Source organism: Natrix helvetica (genome assembly GCF_964273705.1).
Source record: "Natrix helvetica genome assembly, chromosome: 3".
NCBI lineage: Eukaryota > Metazoa > Chordata > Lepidosauria > Squamata > Natricidae > Natrix > Natrix helvetica.
Window position 1 is genome coordinate 119,707,916 of NC_138549.1, and position 18,497 is coordinate 119,726,412.

General features: G+C 43.3%; 1 protein-coding gene across 3 annotated transcripts in view; it reads left to right on the forward strand.

The window, feature by feature from the left end:
• Positions 1-10,467, forward strand: part of LOC309389193 (potassium voltage-gated channel subfamily A member 3-like) — a 32,690-nt gene extending 22,223 nt beyond the window's left edge. For all 3 annotated transcript variants that reach the window (XM_081947257.1, XM_081947258.1, XM_081947259.1), the window contains one exon: positions 9,078-10,467. The gene's annotated coding sequence lies outside the window, so the exon portion shown is untranslated. The remainder of the gene's footprint in view (positions 1-9,077) is intronic.
• The last annotated feature ends 8,030 nt before the right edge of the window (positions 10,468-18,497 follow it).

An 18,497-nucleotide genomic window follows, 5' to 3' on the forward strand; every position in this document is an offset into this window, starting at 1 on the left:
TTTCACGTTAACCTCTCAAAGATCTTCATAACTACAGATGTCAGAGCAACCAATCTATAGTCATTCAGCTGTTTGATGGAGGGTTTCTAAGAAACTGGGATAAATAGTAGAGGGTTTGAAGCAAGAAGGGACATACCACATCTCTAAAGATGCGAGTGAAGATGGGGACCAGTTGTTCAGCACAGGTTTTCAAGCAAGAAGGAGTTAATCTGTCTAGGCCTGGTGCTTTTTCAACCTTTTGTTTATGAAATAGGTCTCACACATCTTTTTTAAAGATCACCAAGGTGGGGTCTCAGATAGATAGAGATATGGTAGTGTAGGAGATTAAGCCACTGTTGATGTATCTGAGGTGTGGAAGGTAGCAATAGTTGACAATCATCTCCTATCAAACCTAGAGTAGAACATATTCCAGTCACAAGGGGAATCTTGGTGCTTTCTGAGCTTGCTTGTTTTCTTGCAGATATTTCATTACCCAAACTAGGTAATATCATCAGTGTAGATCACCTGCCAATTGATGATTTTCTTCAGTAAGGGAGGGAGGCTTGCTGTAGCCAATGATATTCTTTAGGCTTTGCTGGTTCATTAGCTGAGAACTGATTCTTCAGTTTTTCAGAGGGCAATTTGTCATTTCCTACTGAACTGTTGCTTTATCTACTTTCAGATTTTTCCCCATTTAGTTCTTATTTTCTAAGCTAAAGCATGTAAAAGTGTGTGATAGAGGACTGAGCTATGAATTCTGCTGGTGGAATTTAAAACTCTTGTCAGGTCAGCAAAGTTACGTAATTATATCTAAAATCTTATTTTATTTTGGGGAGCGATAAGTACACGTGTATAGAGAGAAATTTAATTAAGAAAAACTAGACATAGATGAATAAAACTTTTGGAGCTGCAAATGGAGCAATAGCATGACTTGCATGACAGATCGTCCTCGACTTACCACCATTTGTTTAGTGACCATTCGAAGTAGTGAAGGTACATTGGCATTGAAAAATGATATGACTGTTTTTCACACTTATGACCATTGCAGCATCTCCATTCTCATGTGATCAAAATTAGAATATCATATTTATGATGGTTGCAGTGTCCCAGAGTTATGTAATCACCATTTTCAGCCTTCTGACAAGTAAAGTGAATGGGAAACCAGATTCACTTAGCAACTGTGTTAACTCACTTAACTACTGCAGTGGTTCCCCTCACAACTGTAGCAAGTAAGGTCTTAAAATGGGGCAAAACTCATTTAACAACAGTCTTGCTTAGCAACATAAAATTTGGGTTCAATTGTAGTTATAAGTCAAGGACTACCTCTATAGAGCTTATTTGCATGCATTTGAATGCTTAATGTAACTTTTTTTTGTTTGCCCATATTTTTAACTGGGCAATGAAGTAAATCAATACAATTTAATTTTTTTAAAGTCTATATTGCTAAACTGTAATATTTCTCAACGAACATCACATTGTGCAACAGGAGTGTCAAATTCAATTTCATTGAGGGCCACATCAGAGCTGTGGTTGACCTCAGAAGGCCAGGTGGGCATGGCCGACTGGGTGGGCATGGCCAGCTTGATGCCACTCCTCAAAGTGCTGGCTTGTTTCCTCTTTGCATTGGGTAGACTGGGCCGAAGCCATGCTGCCCGATGTTTCCTCTTTGCACTGGGTAGACTGGGCCGAAGCCATGCTGCCCGATGTTTCCTCTTTGCACTGGGTAGTGTTAAGTCGGCACAGACGATAGCGGAGACCGTGAGGCGATTCAATAGTTTTTATTCACACGAACAGCAAAACAGCAATTACAGGAGAGAAGCGCGCTAGGCTAGTCTGACAGCTATTTATGTGAAGCTGTCAGACTAGCCAGCCAATCCGAACACCGGATTTTCCCCGCTTTCAGCCAGGTCGCGTCTTAACCAATCAGACGCGACCTGGCTGTTGCTAGCGCAGATGCCAGCTGTCAGGGGGAAATCCCTGACGTCATCTGCCAGGATATAACACCCCTTCCCCCCCAGTGAGTGCGCATGTGCGGACGTCGCACAGACGTACTCACGCAAATAGGCTGGGTGGCGCCGGACCCGCCCAGAACGCCTCAGTTCAACAGAAGACGCCGGAGGAGAAGGAGGTGCCCGTGGTAGCTCCTCCCGCGAGGGAGTGGAGCTCCGGGCGCCATCTTGGGGGCATACCTTAGGAGGTGGACTACAAGGAACAGGTAGGCAGGGCCAAGGGGGCGCGGCCGAAGGCGGGCTTGAGATGGGAATAACCGGGTAGGCCTGGCCTGACTTGGGGAAGGCCAGAGGGAAACCAGGAGGAGTTCGCCAAACGGGCAGAGCATCCTCAACTAAGGACGGCCGGAAGGCGGCGTCCGTAACCGGAGTGGGCCCGGGCAGCTGGACCGGGCCGACAGGACTTGGTGGAAGGGCACCAGGTAAAGATGTGGCATTGGGCGCTGGCGGAGTCACGATGACGGTCGACTCTGCGGGGACGTCGTTGATGTTGGGCGGCTGGCGGCGCCTCAATTGATCCAGGTGGCGCCACCATTCGGTCCCATCATGCAGCTGGACCCTGTAAGAACAGGGGCCGGTTATGGAGGTGACGGTGGCAGGCACCCACCTAACAGCCCCTGAAAACGCCTGCGCCCATACCAGATCCCCCACCGCGAAATCTCGAGAGGGGGCCCCCAGGTTGCCAGGCTGCTCCTTGGAATAGAGCGGGTGCAGCCTATCCAAGGTGGTCCGCAGGTGCCGGCCCATCAGCAGCTCAGCTGGGGACCTTCCGGATAGGGGGCAAGGAGTGGCATGCTGTACCAACAGGTAAGCAGCCACCCTTGATTGCCAGTCCGCCCCTTCCATCCTGCCCAACGCCTCCTTGGCCGAGCGAACCGCCCGTTCCACCCGGCCATTACTAGCAGGATGGTAAGGGGCGACTGGGGCATGGCGGATGCCCTGGGAGGCAGGGAACAGCTGGAAGGTGGTGGACTCGAATTGAGGCCCGTTGTCAGAGACGATGACGTCCGGCAGGCCGTGGGTGGCGAACAGCTTAGTCAGTTCTCTGACCGTGGCCTCGGCTGTGGTGGACCTCATGAGGATGAGTTCCACCCAGCGCGAATAAGCGTCCACCACTACCATGAAGACCTGTCCTCTGAACGGGCCCGCAAAGTCCACGTGCAGACGGGACCAAGGCCCACGGGGCATTTCCCATTCCCGCGGAGCGGCAGCCGGGGGCGCCGGTCGGGAACGTTGGCAGGTGGAGCAGCCAGCCACCCAAGCCGCTATCTCGTCGTCCATGCGGGGCCACCACACATAGCTGCGCGCCAGGCCTTTCATGCGCACTATGCCTGGGTGGCCCTCATGAAGGCGAGACAGCACCTGGTGACGCAGGCTGGGTGGAATGACCACCCTGTCACCCCACAGGAGGCACCCACTGTGGAGCGACAGCTCCAGTTGCCTGGCCTTGAAAGGGCGAAGGTGCTCTGGCACCGTCCCCTCAGGCCAGCCCCTCTGGACCCAAAGCATGACCTGGGCTAGGTCAGGGTCAGCCCTCGATTTTGCAGCCACATCTCCGGATGAGAGTGGCAAAGCCAAATCTGCTATGGCCAGAACCGACAGGCACGGCACCGTCAGAGGGTCAGCAATGGGAAGGGGGCAGCGGCTTAGGGCATCGGCGTGCCCTATGTGCTTGCCCGGACGGTAGAGCAGAGTGTAGCTGTATGCAGCTAGGAACTCTGTCCACCTGGTCATGCGAGGGGATAGAATGGGAGGGGTCGGCTTGTTTCCCGCCAAAAGCCCAAGGAGTGGCTTATGGTCGGTGAACAAAGTAAATTGCCGCCCATAGAGGTAATCGTAGAACCTCTTAATCCCTGACACTGCAGCCAGAGCCTCCTTGTCAATCTGGCTGTAATTGCGTTCCGCAGAAGTCAGTGTCCGGGAATAAAAGGCAATGGGGGCCTCCGAGCCATTGGGCAGCACATGGCTCAGGACCGCCCCCAAACCCACAGGGGAGGCGTCACAGGCAAGAGTCAAAGGCAGCTTGTCCGTATATTGAACGAGGACTGCCTCTGACGTCAGCATGTCTTTGACAGCCGCGAACGCATGCGCTTCGCGGCTGCCTCAGCGCTAGGCTGCCGATCGGTCGAGTAACCGATGCAGCGGCTCGGCTAGTGACGCCTTATGGGGTAAAAATGGCGCGTAGAAATTTAGCAAGCCAAGGAACGCCTGCAGCTCCGTTTTGGAGGCAGGCGTGGGGGCGTTCCTGATGGCTGCTACTTTAGAGGGGGTGGGGTGAATTCCCTGGGCATCAATGGTGAAGCCCAGGAAATCCACCCGTGGCACAGCAAACGAACATTTGCTGCGCTTCAATTTTAAGCCCGCGCCCCTGAAACGTTCGAGGACCTTCTCAAGTATTTCGATGAGGCTCGATCGGCTGCTAGCAGCGATCAGAACGTCATCGAAATACGGAACCACGCCTGGGAGCCCATGGAGCAAACGCTCCATAAGGCTCTGGAAGATCCCCGGGGCTACGGAAACGCCGAATTGCAAGCGGCGGCAACGGAAGGCTCCACGGTGGGTGACGATGGTCTGTGCAGCCGCCGCCTCGTCATCCACCGTGAGCTGCTGGTAGGCCTGCGCCATATCCAGTTTCACAAAGATGCAGCCTTGTCCTAAAGAGTGGAGCAAGTGCTGCACTACCGGAACTGGATAGGGGTTCGCCTGGAGGGCAAGGTTAATGGTGGATTTAAAGTCCGCGCAGAGACGGACAGAACCATCCGCCTTGACCGGGATGACCAAAGGAGTCTCCCACTTGGAGTAATCCACCGGCTCCAAGACCCCCTGCGCGATGAGCTTATCCAGCTCAGCATCAACCTTGGCCCTCAAGGCGAAAGGCACCCTACGGGCCTTCAGCCTAATGGGGGCAACCTGGGGATCGAGATTGAGGGAGATTGGTGTTCCCTTGTATGCCCCCAGCTGCCCATCAAAGACATCAGCGAAACGTGTTAGCACGTCGGCCACATCAGGAGGCGTGGCCACTACTTGACGTACCCCGTGCACTGACAAGCCTAGTGCCGGGAACCAGTCTAGGCCCAGGAGGGCCGGCAAAGGTTTTTCTACAACCAAGAGGGGGAGGCACCCAGCAAAGTCCCCATACTCCACTCGCACCAGGTGACAACCCAGGGTAGGAATCAAAGTCCCCTGGTAGTCCCGAAGGGTTGCGTCTGGGGAGGAGAGCTTAGTCTTGGGGATGCCTGGGCAGAGGCGAGAGAACTCTGCCCACGAGAGGAGTGACCGGGATGACCCCGAGTCCACTTCCATGGTGCAGGGGGAGCCTTCAATTAGGAGCGACACCTTGATGCGCTCCGCACCTGCACCAGTGTGGAAGGCCGACTCCGCAGGGCTGGCGTTCTGGTCGGCGTCCACGGCGTAGCAGCCTCCGCGAGATGACTGCTGCTGTCTTCCGGGTCGGGCTGCTTGTCTCGGGGCGGCAGCTGTTGCAGTCGATGGTTCGTCTTGGCGATGTGTCAGCGGCAATGGCGCTCTGCAGACCTGAGCCAGGTGCCCCTTTTTAAGGCAGCGGCGACACACGGCAGCCTTAAAGGGGCAACCTGAGCGGTCGTGGTTGCCTCCGCAACCCAGGCAGGCAGTCGTGGCTTCTCGGGGTCGCTGAGGGGCGCGTCTTCGGGCCAACTGGCCGATGCGGGCCACTGCTCCCTCTTCTGGATAGCCGGCCGGTAGAGGGACCAGCTCATCCACTAAACAAGTACGGCCGGGCAGAGGCGGAAGGTTGAACATCTCCGCCATCGACTCGTCCGAGAGTTCAGCCGCCCTCGCTTGTTCAATGGCCCCGGTGAGTGTGATGTCCGCTTGGGACAGAAGCCATCGGCGAAGGCGCAAGTCTTTCACGCCGCTGACAAATTGTTCAGTGAGGTTGCGGTCCAGATCTGCAAACTCACACCTCATTGCCGCTGTGCGGAGCGACTGGAGGAACTGGCTCACAGATTCCTCCGGCTTCTGAACACAGCGCCTGAAGGCATAATGCCTCGCGACCCAGGACAGGGTCGGGGCATAGTGGCGCTGCAGGCTCTCAGTCAGAGTGGCCCAGTCTAGTGAGTGGACTGGTTGTGGAGCTGCGAGGGAGCGAGCGGCGCTGAACATTGGCGTGCCGCAGCAGCTCAGGAAGAAACTACATTTTTCGTCGTCCGGCACATCGCGTCTGCCGTTGGCTATCAGGTAGCACTCGAAGCGCTCCAGGAACGCTTCCCAGGTCTCGCCGTCACAGCCGAATGGAACGAACATTGGCATCGCAGACATAGTCTCCTCAGAATTGCCGGATGGTCAGGCAGAAAAGAAAAGAATTGCCCTGTCCGGTTGAGCCGAGGTGGTAACGTGCGGTGGGTCAGCGGCGGCTGGATCCCACCCTCGTCGCCAGTGTTAAGTCGGCACAGACGATAGCGGAGACCGTGAGGCGATTCAATAGTTTTTATTCACACGAACAGCAAAACAGCAATTACAGGAGAGAAGCACGCTAGGCTAGTTTGACAGCTATTTATGTGAAGCTGTCAGACTAGCCAGCCAATCCGAACACCGGATTTTCCCCGCTTTCAGCCAGGTCGCGTCTTAACCAATCAGACGCGACCTGGCTGTTGCTAGCGCAGATGCCGGCTGTCAGGGGGAAATCCCTGACGTCATCTGCCAGGATATAACAGGTAGACTGGGCCGAAGCCATGCTGCCCGATGTTTCCTCTTTGCACTGGGTAGACTGGGCCGAAGCCATGCTGCCCGATGTTTCCTCTTTGCACTGGGTAGACTGGGCCGAAGCCATGCTGGCCCGATGTTTCCTCTTTGCACTGGGAAGACTGGGCCGAAGCCATGCTGGCCCGATGTTTCCTCTTTGCACTGGGTAGACTGGGCCGAAGCCATGCTGGCCCGATGTTTCCTCTTTGCACTGGGTAGACTGGGCCGAAGCCATGCTGGCCCGATGTTTCCTCTTTGCACTGGGTAGACTGGGCCGAAGCCATGCTGGCCCGATGTTTCCTCTTTGCACTGGGTAGACTAGGCCGAAGCCATGCTGGCCCGATGTTTCCTCTTTGCACTGGGTAGACTGGGCCGAAGCCATGCTGGCCCGATGTTTCCTCTTTGCACTGGGTAGACTGGGCCGAAGCGACAGCCCTTTTTTCCTAATTTCTTTTTTTTCTTTTTTACAAATGTGAAATTTTGTTCCTCTCTTGTGAGATTTTGTTTATCTCATGTAAGATTTATTTGTTTCCCAAAAAAGAGTTGAAACTTCTAGGCACACAGCTCTATATTAAGCAATCAAGAGGTGACATCATAGACGTTATTTTATTTTTCCTTCATTTCTTCCACACACTGAAGCTAGGGGAAAAGAATTGAGATGAGATGCTTCCTGGAAGATAGATGATTGCAGCCGTATATCCCAAAAGCCAGTTTGGCAAAAGCTAGATTGCAGAGTCCAGAAAGGGGATTTCATACTTCTAGATCAGTCGTTCCCAACATGGGGCCCTGGCCCCACAGGGAGGCAATTTGATTTTTAATGGGGGATGTTTGAACCTTGTTTAAACCAAGTTAATGGCCTTTTAGCCTTCCTCCGCGTGAGCAGAGTTCACTTTTTGAATAAAGTAAGAATTATATGTTACGGGGTGGGGGTGGGGGCATAAGGATTTTAAAGATGCTTAGGTGGAGCATGGTCAAAAAAAGGTTGAGAACCATTGTTTTAGACTGATATTCCCTATATTCTTTCCTTTATCAAATATGCTGAATTATCCTTGTATCAGTAACCGTTTCTTTTGTTCTAGTTGATTTTCTTAAATGGAAGCATTATAGTGCATGCGTTCTCTGTGTTCTCAGTCTCCACAAAGTTTCATTTTCTTCTGACAAATAGTGAAAATTTTCTGTACAATTTTTCATTATAACTGACTTCATGTGGTAGCTCTGAGGAAATGAGCTACAGAAGACGTTATGAGCATCATATGAAATTTAGAGATCCAATGCTCTTTTATAAACGCCAGACTTACTGATCCAAAAAGTTTACAGTCTTTTCTTTAGACTGATAGAGTTAAGCATGGGATAATGCAAGCATTGATTTCCTTTCTTGATAGAAATGGGGGTATGTATAAGAACCAATGAATCAATCAATATCAATGGAGAAGAAGAAAAAAACGATGTTGAGTTTGTACAGGTTATATTACTTGCCACATTCGTGGCAGTTGTTGGTTGTTCTGGGTATGTGAGGTGCAGGGGGGAAAAATCTCACATGCAATCTAGTAATTCTGATGTTTATATGAAAAGATGCAAAAAACCAAGAGGAAATTTGTTTCACTTGACTGAAAATAATCAAAGATTTGATCTTGATCTACCACAATCTTGCTTAACAGTTCTGAAATATTTACGTAGCTTATATAAGAACACCCAAAAAACCCTACAAACAACATTACATGCCTCCTCCTTACACTTTAATTTTAAATGCTGCTTGAATTATGTTAGCAGGATAACTTCTGCTTGATTGCACATTTGGGAATGTTTTGCAATAACTCAGACCAGCCTACATCAACCTTTAGATGTATTAGCTAGATTTATCTCACCCCAGCCTCTGCGGCTGCTGGACTAACCTAGACAGTAAAATATGTACGGAACGGAAATAACATGCTAAGAAGGCAGTCTGTTTGCATATGAATTGACTTTTAAAAGGCAGAAATTTGACCTTAGCATTTGTATCCCAAAATATTCCTGCTTTAAAAATTTATGTTGGGGCTGCAAAGCAAAGAAAAAAATATTGTTTACTTGGAGTCTGTAAAATATTTTCTGCATACATAATAAATATATTTGTGCCATCACAATTGATTGGCAGTAAAATGGTGTTAACACACGAATGGCACATATTTCAAGATCTTTGCATGAGTGAGCTGCATCATATAGCATTAAATTTAGATGTGCCCATTTTAATTTTTTAATCTTAGAGGATGGAAATGTAATTATTCTGCATCACAATAATTATGCAAAGGGGATTTTGTTCTGCCTTTACAAATGTGCCATTGTTCAGTGCTTGAATATGTAATAAATGCTCTAATTTATTCTACTCAACAGATAACAGAAGATGGCTCAGTAAGTGCTACAGAACTCCATCAACCTTTAAACTATTTATTAAAAAAAAGAATGAAAGACACCAGGAAGAAGTAACTAATTATACTATAGCATCATGCGCAGAACTGAAGGATGGTCTTCCCTCTTATGCTCATTACATTAATACTTAGCTCTGACTTTCTCTCTGTTTTCACAAGAGTATTATACAGAAATGAACATCTTTTGTATTGTAACAGAAACCAAATGCAATATTACAAATAAGATCACAGCTAAGGAAAAGGTGTTCAATTGTTTGGATGGTATATCTGCCTTCTCATGCAAGCTTTGGTGACTGGAAATTTAGTACAGGCAGTCCTCGACTTAAGACCACAATTGAGCCCAAACTTTCTGTTGTTAATTGAGACATTTGTTAAGTAATTTTTTCCCATTTTACGAAATTTCTGACCACAGTTATTAAGTGAATAACTGCAGCTGATAAGTTAGTAACCTGGTTGTTAAGTGAATTTGTCTTCCCCTTTGACTTTACTTGTCAGAGGGTTGCAAAAGATGATGATCACGTGACCCTTTGACAGTGCATAAGGAGGAACCAGTTGTCAAGCAGACTGAATTTTGATCACATGACCATGAAGGTCATAACTGTAAAAAACAGTCATGTGTCACTTTTTTCACCGCTGTTGTCACTTTGAACAGTCACCAAGTGAACTGCTGTAAGTCGAGGACTACCTGTATACATTGAACAGCTAATAAGCATTCCACATGCATTGACTGTTTTATACCAATTTATTTTAGGCTATACAGTAATGTGAAATGAATCACCATTCTGTGTTATTTTTAATGGATTTTTTTGTTCATGTAACTGTTATTTATAAAGTGATATATTTGTTATAAAAAGATATACTGATTATTTTAGTCTTTGTATACAAGGAGAAATTATAGTTAAACGAATCCCCAAAGAAATTTGAACAATAAGCTCAAAAATGTGTGTGCCTTTTTTTAGCCTTTATTTAAATAAGGAAACCAAAATCAGCAGGCATATATGTATTCATGGCTAGACTTAGCTGGAAACACCTTTTTCTTAAAAAATACGTAATTCTTCCTAGATAGAGTAGTGTCTATGCTGTTCACTGCATGTTTACTGAAAAGTTAATCCTATTTCGTTCAGTGGGGAAAAGGCCAGTTCTTCCTTAATGACCTTCTGGAATCGCCCAGCCTTTATAGAGGTAAAATAAAGCTTGTCCTTGTGCCACTTATTTTGACAAAATAATGGTTGGGTAATTGTAGAAGATGCCACCCCTAGGTAGAAAAAGGCTTGGTAAGCACCTGAGGATTGCAGTGTATATTTTTTTAAAAAATTCCTGTAGAATACTGTAATAAAAGAGAACCTGGGAAATTGCTTAACCTCCATAGATTTATCATCAATTACAAGAAGGATCAAGGGCACTTTGTTAAATCACAGACTAAATTTCAAGAGTGACTTTCAGGATTATATCTTACTGGTTGCTTTAATGAAAATGAACTCCATTAGCAGTTGCTAAATGTTTTCAGCGATAACTTATGTCTACGGTCAGCTGAGCCATAGCTGAATACATGCTTCATTGAAACAAGCAGAGCCTGGTGCATTGCGGCTGCAAGGAGAGGGAGCAAAGCCATAGAGATTTGTTTATCTTGCTGTAACGTTATTCAAGGCATAACTCTGTAACCTTTTATAGGTAGATGGGATTTCTTTTGCAAGGTATACGTTCTGAGGGATGGTTCTTAGCAATCCCGATCAAATAGTTGCAGTTATCTTTCCTCTGTAGTCACTTTTATCTAGCTAGTTTTTTTTTTTAATGCAAAGGAGAAGGAAGACATGGGAGGAATATAAATGGCAGAGGATGTCATCAGGACTTCATAAAATGCCATAAATGAGATACTGTGACTATGTAATGAGATATTCACTCAAAAGCGCCATTTATTCTGGCCTGCAATGCTGATTTATAAGTGGAAGTAATAAGTTGTGCCATAGGAATATATTGAACAAGAAGTAAGAGCAAAACACTATATGGTTGAAATGTTCCAATAGAGGTTGGAATTGGCATTTTGCACATCCAATTTGTGAGTATATTTTTTGTACATTTAGAATAATTCGTTTTGAGGCTGGAATATTTCAGTCGTGATATTTTTTTTTGCACATTTTTGCTTCTTGACTAGGGTGAAAGTAGCAATAGCACTTAGATTTATATACCACTTCACAGTGCTTTACAGCCACTCTAAGCGGTTTACAGAGTCAGCATATTGCCCCCAACAATCTGGGGCTGGATAGAAAGTAGCAACTTAAGGAACTATTATTGTTGAGGGTAAGTGTATGTTCTATTTCCTTTGTCTTGGGATCTTTCCAAATGATAATTTATTGGTAACCACTCAGAGTTCTGTTATCAAAGCCTAATGTCCCAATGTACCTGATGTCAAATAGGTTGACCTTCTTCCCATCATGGAATAGAAAAGAGGGGGTGGATTTACTGCATAGCAAGGTGCATAACCATTAAAATGGTGAGATATGTCTGCTATTAATGAGGCAATTCAGTAGAGGACAGAGTCCCAACAAAAAAAGTATGTGGAACATTTAAAGATCACAACTAGCCTAGGACAGGATACAGGTAGTCCTCAATTTACAACCACATTCGAACCCAAAATTTATGTTGCAAAGTGAGAAATGTATTACATGAGTTTTGCCCCATTTTGCAACCTTTCTTGTCACAGTCGTTAAGTGAATCACTGCAGTTGTTAAGTTAGTGATACTGTTGTTAAATGAATCTGGCTTTCCCATTGACTTTGCTTGTCGCAAAAGGGAATCACACGTGCCTGGGACATAGCAAAGGTCATAAGTATGAACCAGTTGCCAAGCATCTGAAGATTGATCCCCTGACCATGGCAATGCTTCAAAGGTCGTAACTGAAAAATGGTCATAAGTCACTGTTTTCAGTGCCATTGTAACTTTTGTAAGTCAATGATTGAGGACTAACTCTATAAGAAATGTAAGCTTTCAATATGAATAATGACAGAGGAATAATATGATACCATAACATCAACCACAACAGCATACTCACTTTGTAATATAAGCAGCCCTTGCCATACAGTCATTTGTTTAAAATCATTCAAAGTTACGATGACATAAGAATGACTTATGACCAGTTGTAGCACCCCTGCGGTTACAATCAAAATCAGGTTCTTGGCAACTGACATGTATTGACAAGGGTTGCAGCATCCTGAGGTCATGTGATTGTCATTTGTAACCTTCCCGGGAGGTAACCGAAGCAAATTGGGGGAAGCTGCATTGGCTTAACAACCATATGATTTGTTTAAGGACCATAGCAAAAAAAAAGATTGTAAAGTCAGGCATGACTTACAATGACATCACTTAGCAGCAGAAGTTCCAGTGATCATAAGTTGACTACATGTAGTATCATTTTACTACATGAAATTCATATTATTAATAACTGATGCAAATATCAAACATAAATAAATGACATCTTCAGCATTTTCCAAGTAAACAAATAACCCCACTGATGTAATATCAACCAATCATTAATCAAGTAAAGGAAGAAAACCTGTAAAGAAAGCAGCTGACTGAACATGGTGTGCAAACAGATTCTCAGTCATTACGTCATTTATTAGAATATTTATGCAACTGTTCAGCAAATATCACTAAGGTATTATGTAATAATATTATGTAATAAATCAAACAAAACCAGCTAAAGCCAAATATAGCAAAAACTTTAAAACAATGAATATATTAAAGCGATGTGTTTCTCAACCTTATCAAAAGTAAGATATGTGGACAGTTCTGAAAGTTGAAGTCCACACATTTTAATGTTTCTGTGGTTCAGAATTGCTGTGCTAAAAGGCACTATTAAAACCACTACTAGCAAAAGGTACATAATTTCACTTCTGGAAAGCCAAGAGAGTTGCGATGAATCATAGCATTCCACAATGCCTCAGGTAATGCAGAATAAAATGATTTCCCATGTTCCCAATAATCACAGTTTTCCCCAAAGAGTCTTTTTTGCAGATCTTAACAACCAGGTAGGGGTTTAAAGGAAAGTTGATCCGTTAGCCAGCTTCTATGTCTTCAAAGCTGGAGTTGCTGCACCCAATTACAAAACTATTTTAAACTTTTTAAAGACTAAATTGTCATAAGAATTAGTGTTTTTTTTTAACATGAGATGTACAAGATTTCAAATGACTGTACATGAAATCTGGTAAAAATGTGACTTTATATTATTCAATCGGTCAAGGAGCTTTAATTTATTTAATTTTATGGTACCAGGATTGTCCGTTGAAAATTGTTTGCATTACATAAAATTATACAAAAGTAATATTCACCCAAACTGAGACTGAACAATAAGTGTTTAACATCATGATTATTATACTCGGTATTAAGTAACATGTACAATAGTCTTGGTATGATTTTTAGTACTCCAACTTCCAATCTTATACCAAAAGTAAAAATTTATGCAATAGATTGGGATGACTGATGTATCCAAAGTTATCTAATGATATTTCGTAATTGACTATGCACTTAAATCAAGCTCTCCCTGCTCCTAACATGTATACAATGCTTAGTTATTCTTTTATAAAGCAGCATGATAACATTATAAATGAATCTAATTTATGAAACAGGCAACAGTTATTTGCTCATTTAGGCTCTTTTATATGTTAGAGGACACACATGAAATCCTGATAACATTCAGTGGCACAGATATGCAAATATTTCAGCTAATCTGAAAGAGGGTGAATACTTTTTTACAAACTTAGTAATGTTTCTCTTTCCTTTTTAAAATCTCTGCCTACCCCTTGGTTTTTAGTTCATTTTCTGAAGTTCATATACAAGTATGATCACAGCCCACATTTCCTAACCAGAGGCATGGAAATTCTGTTTCTTTAAACTATAAATACTGCTTTCATCATTCTTGACCACCAGGAATACTGGTTGTAAATGATGAGCATGTCCAGAAACCCTGGAAGACTAGGTTGGTTTATAGCATTCAGTCCAACATTTTTTGAAGCCAAATCTCTGGAATGTATTCAAAGTCGCACCTGTATCTAATGCTAGCAAGTAGTTTTTCCAAAGTGTAAGATACAGACAGGAACTGTTTAAATATCTTATAGAGATTATACTACATTACATAAACATTGCCATTGGTCTTACAACCACGTTACATCAGTTCTGTAGATTGCATTTGTTAACAAATTTCGAACTGCAAAACATACCTGAGCAAAATCAGTAAATGTAGAGCAAGCACTGGTTTATTTTGTGGGAATGGATGACATCTGCCTTAATTGACAAGTTTGTTTTGCTCTTGCTTAAATATGACTCCCATAATGATATGCCTATGACTATGTTGGGCATTTGTGGAGCAAGAAATAATTATTTTTTAATGGCCCCATTTCCAAGCGTAGAGCCTGATTAAGTGCTACAATTTGTATTTATTAATTTCAAAATACTGCATAACAAATTAAGTATATGGCATGATTGCCATATATTTAAAAAGGAATTCTCAGACAAACATCTGCAAAATAGCCATGGAGCATAGTAGACCTTAAATCAAAGCTTCCATATATACAGCATACTCTCTAACAGATCTATAAGGAGACCATTATAAAAGACATAATAGATTTCATTAAAATAAATCTGATGTCTCTCAATTGTCCTTTTAATCTGCCCATCTAAAAATAGAAGTTAAAATAATATAGTTACAGAGAACAATTGATGTTCTGTACAATACTATCTTGTCTGCCACAATTCAGTTTTCAAGAATTAATATGATTAGTATTAAATATGTAAGACTGGCACTTTTTAATGCTTTAGGAGAACCCATCTAGTATGCCTGTGCTAGACTCTCTTAAATATTTATTAGTTCATCACTACAGGCATTGTTCTGCTACTATTTTCCTATCTTTACAGTTCTCCCAGTCAGCATCATTTTGGGGTGTTGTAAGAAAGGAAATTAGAGCTAGAGCTATCCATCTAGAATTGTTACCTCCAGTTAAGTCAACCAAGATAGGACAATGCTAATAATGTTTTAAAAATGTAGCTAGTCCTGCCTAAGATTAAATTTCTCAGTGCAATGCAGATCTTCGCAATAGTTATTGAGCTATTCTTGTTATAGACACCAGTCACAATCACTGGCCCTTTGTAATAATCCAGTTAAATATATATACCTAAAATATATAAAAATACAACTAATAAAGCTACAGATACTTGGTGTTCCTCATCTGAGAACCATCTAAATAGTTACAGACTCTACAAAAAGTTCACTTTAAATAGCTCTCTAAATATCCTGAGGGAAAAGGGCTACTTATATCCCTGGAGGAAAGCTATTCAAGGTGCATGAAGTTAAGAAATAGGTTGGGATCATTGGATCCTGCCCCATCACCTCCCCTCTCCTCACCCCAAACTTCAGTATCCATACCCAGGCCATATAGACTGGGTAGATTCTACTTGAAGGAAATGATCCTGGAGCTTCCTGGGTGCCCCAGTCTTGTAGAGTTTTAGAATGGCACTTTGAATTCTACTCAGAAGTCTATCAATGTGCAGCACTGGTGTCATTTCATTGTAATCACTCTCATTTGCCAATAGGCAAGCTGTTGAATTGCATACCAGTTGTGGTCTTCAGAGGCAACCCCATATAGAGAACATTGTAATAGTCTTTTCCATCATGCCGAGGGAGTGGGTTGTTGTTGCTGGAAAATAAACATCTGGGGGGGATCTGGAATACAAAAATCTGGTCAATCACTAAATGGCAACAAAGAGATCCTGATAGTTCTAACAAAATGTTGGCCCTACTAAATAAAAAAGGGCCTCTCCATCCCGATATTGGTAGGCCCTCATTTTCACATCAGTGGGTGTACTTGTTTTGGTGTGACTGGCACATTTGAGAAGCTGAGAAAATCTGTGGGTGAGAGTTGCATAAAAGGTCAGAGGCCTCTTCCCGGGAATGAAGAAAAAAGGGATGAGAACACAGTGCAGGCTTGAAAACAAAGCACAATTACATTGCAAGTAATAATGAAATATGGTACAAGATTGGGCTACATGCAAGCTAGGATAGCCATGTTCCCCGCCTTACATAAAAATTTGAGTGGTAGACAGTTCCCATACTCTCCCCTTCTGTCAAAAAACATTAAAAAAAACTTTGCACTGAATTTGCTGCTGTGCAGATAATACAATTTTTGATGTGTCCAAGAGGGGAGAATTGATAGGTTCAAATTTTGGGTTGCTATCCAACAAACACTAATGGAATGATCAACACCTTTCCTTCTTATTGAAAACTGCATAAGTACATGACCAACTAGTAGCAGAGCAAAGTGACTTTTACAGGTTTCTCCCTGCTTTCTAATGCAGAGACAGATTGAGTTAAAATTAAAGGCACATCCAGTGGATGTAAATTAAACCTGGCAAGGGTAGGACAGAATCTGCCACTACAAGCATTAAAGACAGATGCTGTATATAATGCGACCAATACTAGAAATCTAAGCTTAGATAAGAAGCTTCTTAAGGGCTGGATTTCTAAATCACACTAAGTTATAATAAGCTCAGCTTGTTTTTGATTGAAAGGAATATGTGGGGTCTATGACAACTTGCCGCAGCCAACTCACCATAGCCAACTCACCACCACCAACTTGCTGCAGCCAATCCGCCTTGGTCAACTCACCACAGGACAGCTTGCCATGAGACAAGAGTTACACTAACATTGAAGAAATAGTTGAATAGAATCGTTAAAGAAAGGATGCCAAAGGAAGGGCGAAATGAAATGTGAATGTGAAATATGAATTAAATATTTTTAAAATTATTTTAAATAATTAAATTGAATTGTTGAATTGTCCCGTGGTGAGATGGCTGTGGTGTATTGGCCATGGTGAGTTGTCCGAATGTGTGATCTCAGCCATTGTGGTCTGTCGTGTTTTGTGATTCAGTGGGATATTTAAACTTAGCTATGGTGGCTTGTTCAACAAACTGTTGTTACATTAAATAATAGCTTTAGTGTAATATGTGAATCCAACCATTATCAAAACTAGCTGCTAGGAAATCTGAGAAATCAAGGGTAAAAGAGTCTAGAAATGAACATTAAACAGTGTTGAAACTTCACTAAATATCCACATAATGGTGAAAGCTTAGCCTTGCCTTCCATTGCTCTCTGGAATTTAATAAAATTCCTACACAGTAAGCTGTATTGTAGCAAGTCATATTTTTTCCAGCCTGGAAGTAAGGAAGGCCTTGACTTTCTAGCCAATCGTGTTATTTTCCCATCCTGATCAAGTGCTCTACGCTATCACAGAATACGAGGGGCAAACAAGATTTTTTTTCCTGATCAGTTCAAATCTATACTAAGCCATAGAGATTTATTGGGTGATTCGGGGTTTATTTATTTCAGCTCTACCTAGTCTAATGTTTACTGATATAGACAAGAGTTGGCAGAAGGACTACTGTATATGGAAAGTTGAGCTCTTAAGGGGAAAAACAGGATAAAAATGAAATAAATTAATTAATGAACTCAATGATCTTTGAAAGCTTTAAGGCATTGAAGAATATGACTGAGTTTATACAACATGTGCCTCGTGGTACTGCGCAAATCCAAACTTTCTGGTTAAACATGTTGTGTAAGCCTAGACAATTAAGCTAATTCCATAAATTATAATTAATTTAATTGTGGACAATTGTTGAAATAAAGTTACTGAGAAAATTTACTTCTCAAGTACTCTGATAGGTCTTTTACCTCATTCCTTCGCTTCTACTTGACATTTTTGTAACAGCAGGAAGGTACTTTATATTAGGGCTGATTGAACAAGACCTATCTATTTAATATGTGGTGTGAATTCCACCACTTCAGTTTGTAAAGCTTTATTGCTTTGGTTATATGCATAACCCAATCAAGATATGCTTTATTGGTAGATCAAAGCTGAAGAAACTGCAACCTAAGATATTGAATGAACACAGCCTTTAAAAAGTAGATTATGGATATACGTTCCTCTGTCTGATCAGGCTGAAGAACCACTTATTTCCTTCTGTACCATAGGGTAACACATAAGTTTCTTTTGAGAAATATTTCCAGAAAGAGCAGAGAAAGCAAGGAGAGGAGGCAACCAGTATATGTTAATATGTAATGTGTAGCTTATCTGTCTGGCTTCTCAGGTTCTAACACTTCTAGTGACATGCTACTTCTGGTTTTCTTGTGAAACTACAGTATACTAATTGTTGTATGTTGAGGTCAATTTAACTCTTCCTCTATGAGCAATGTTTCCTTGGTGCCTATCAAGCAGAAAGCTTTGTTACCATAACTACATGTAGTGCTTGTGGACAATGGGGCCCAAATTGGCATGCTACCATTGGCTTCCTGGAGCATAGTGTGGGATCCTTTCAATGAAAAACTTGCTTCTTTCCCTGTA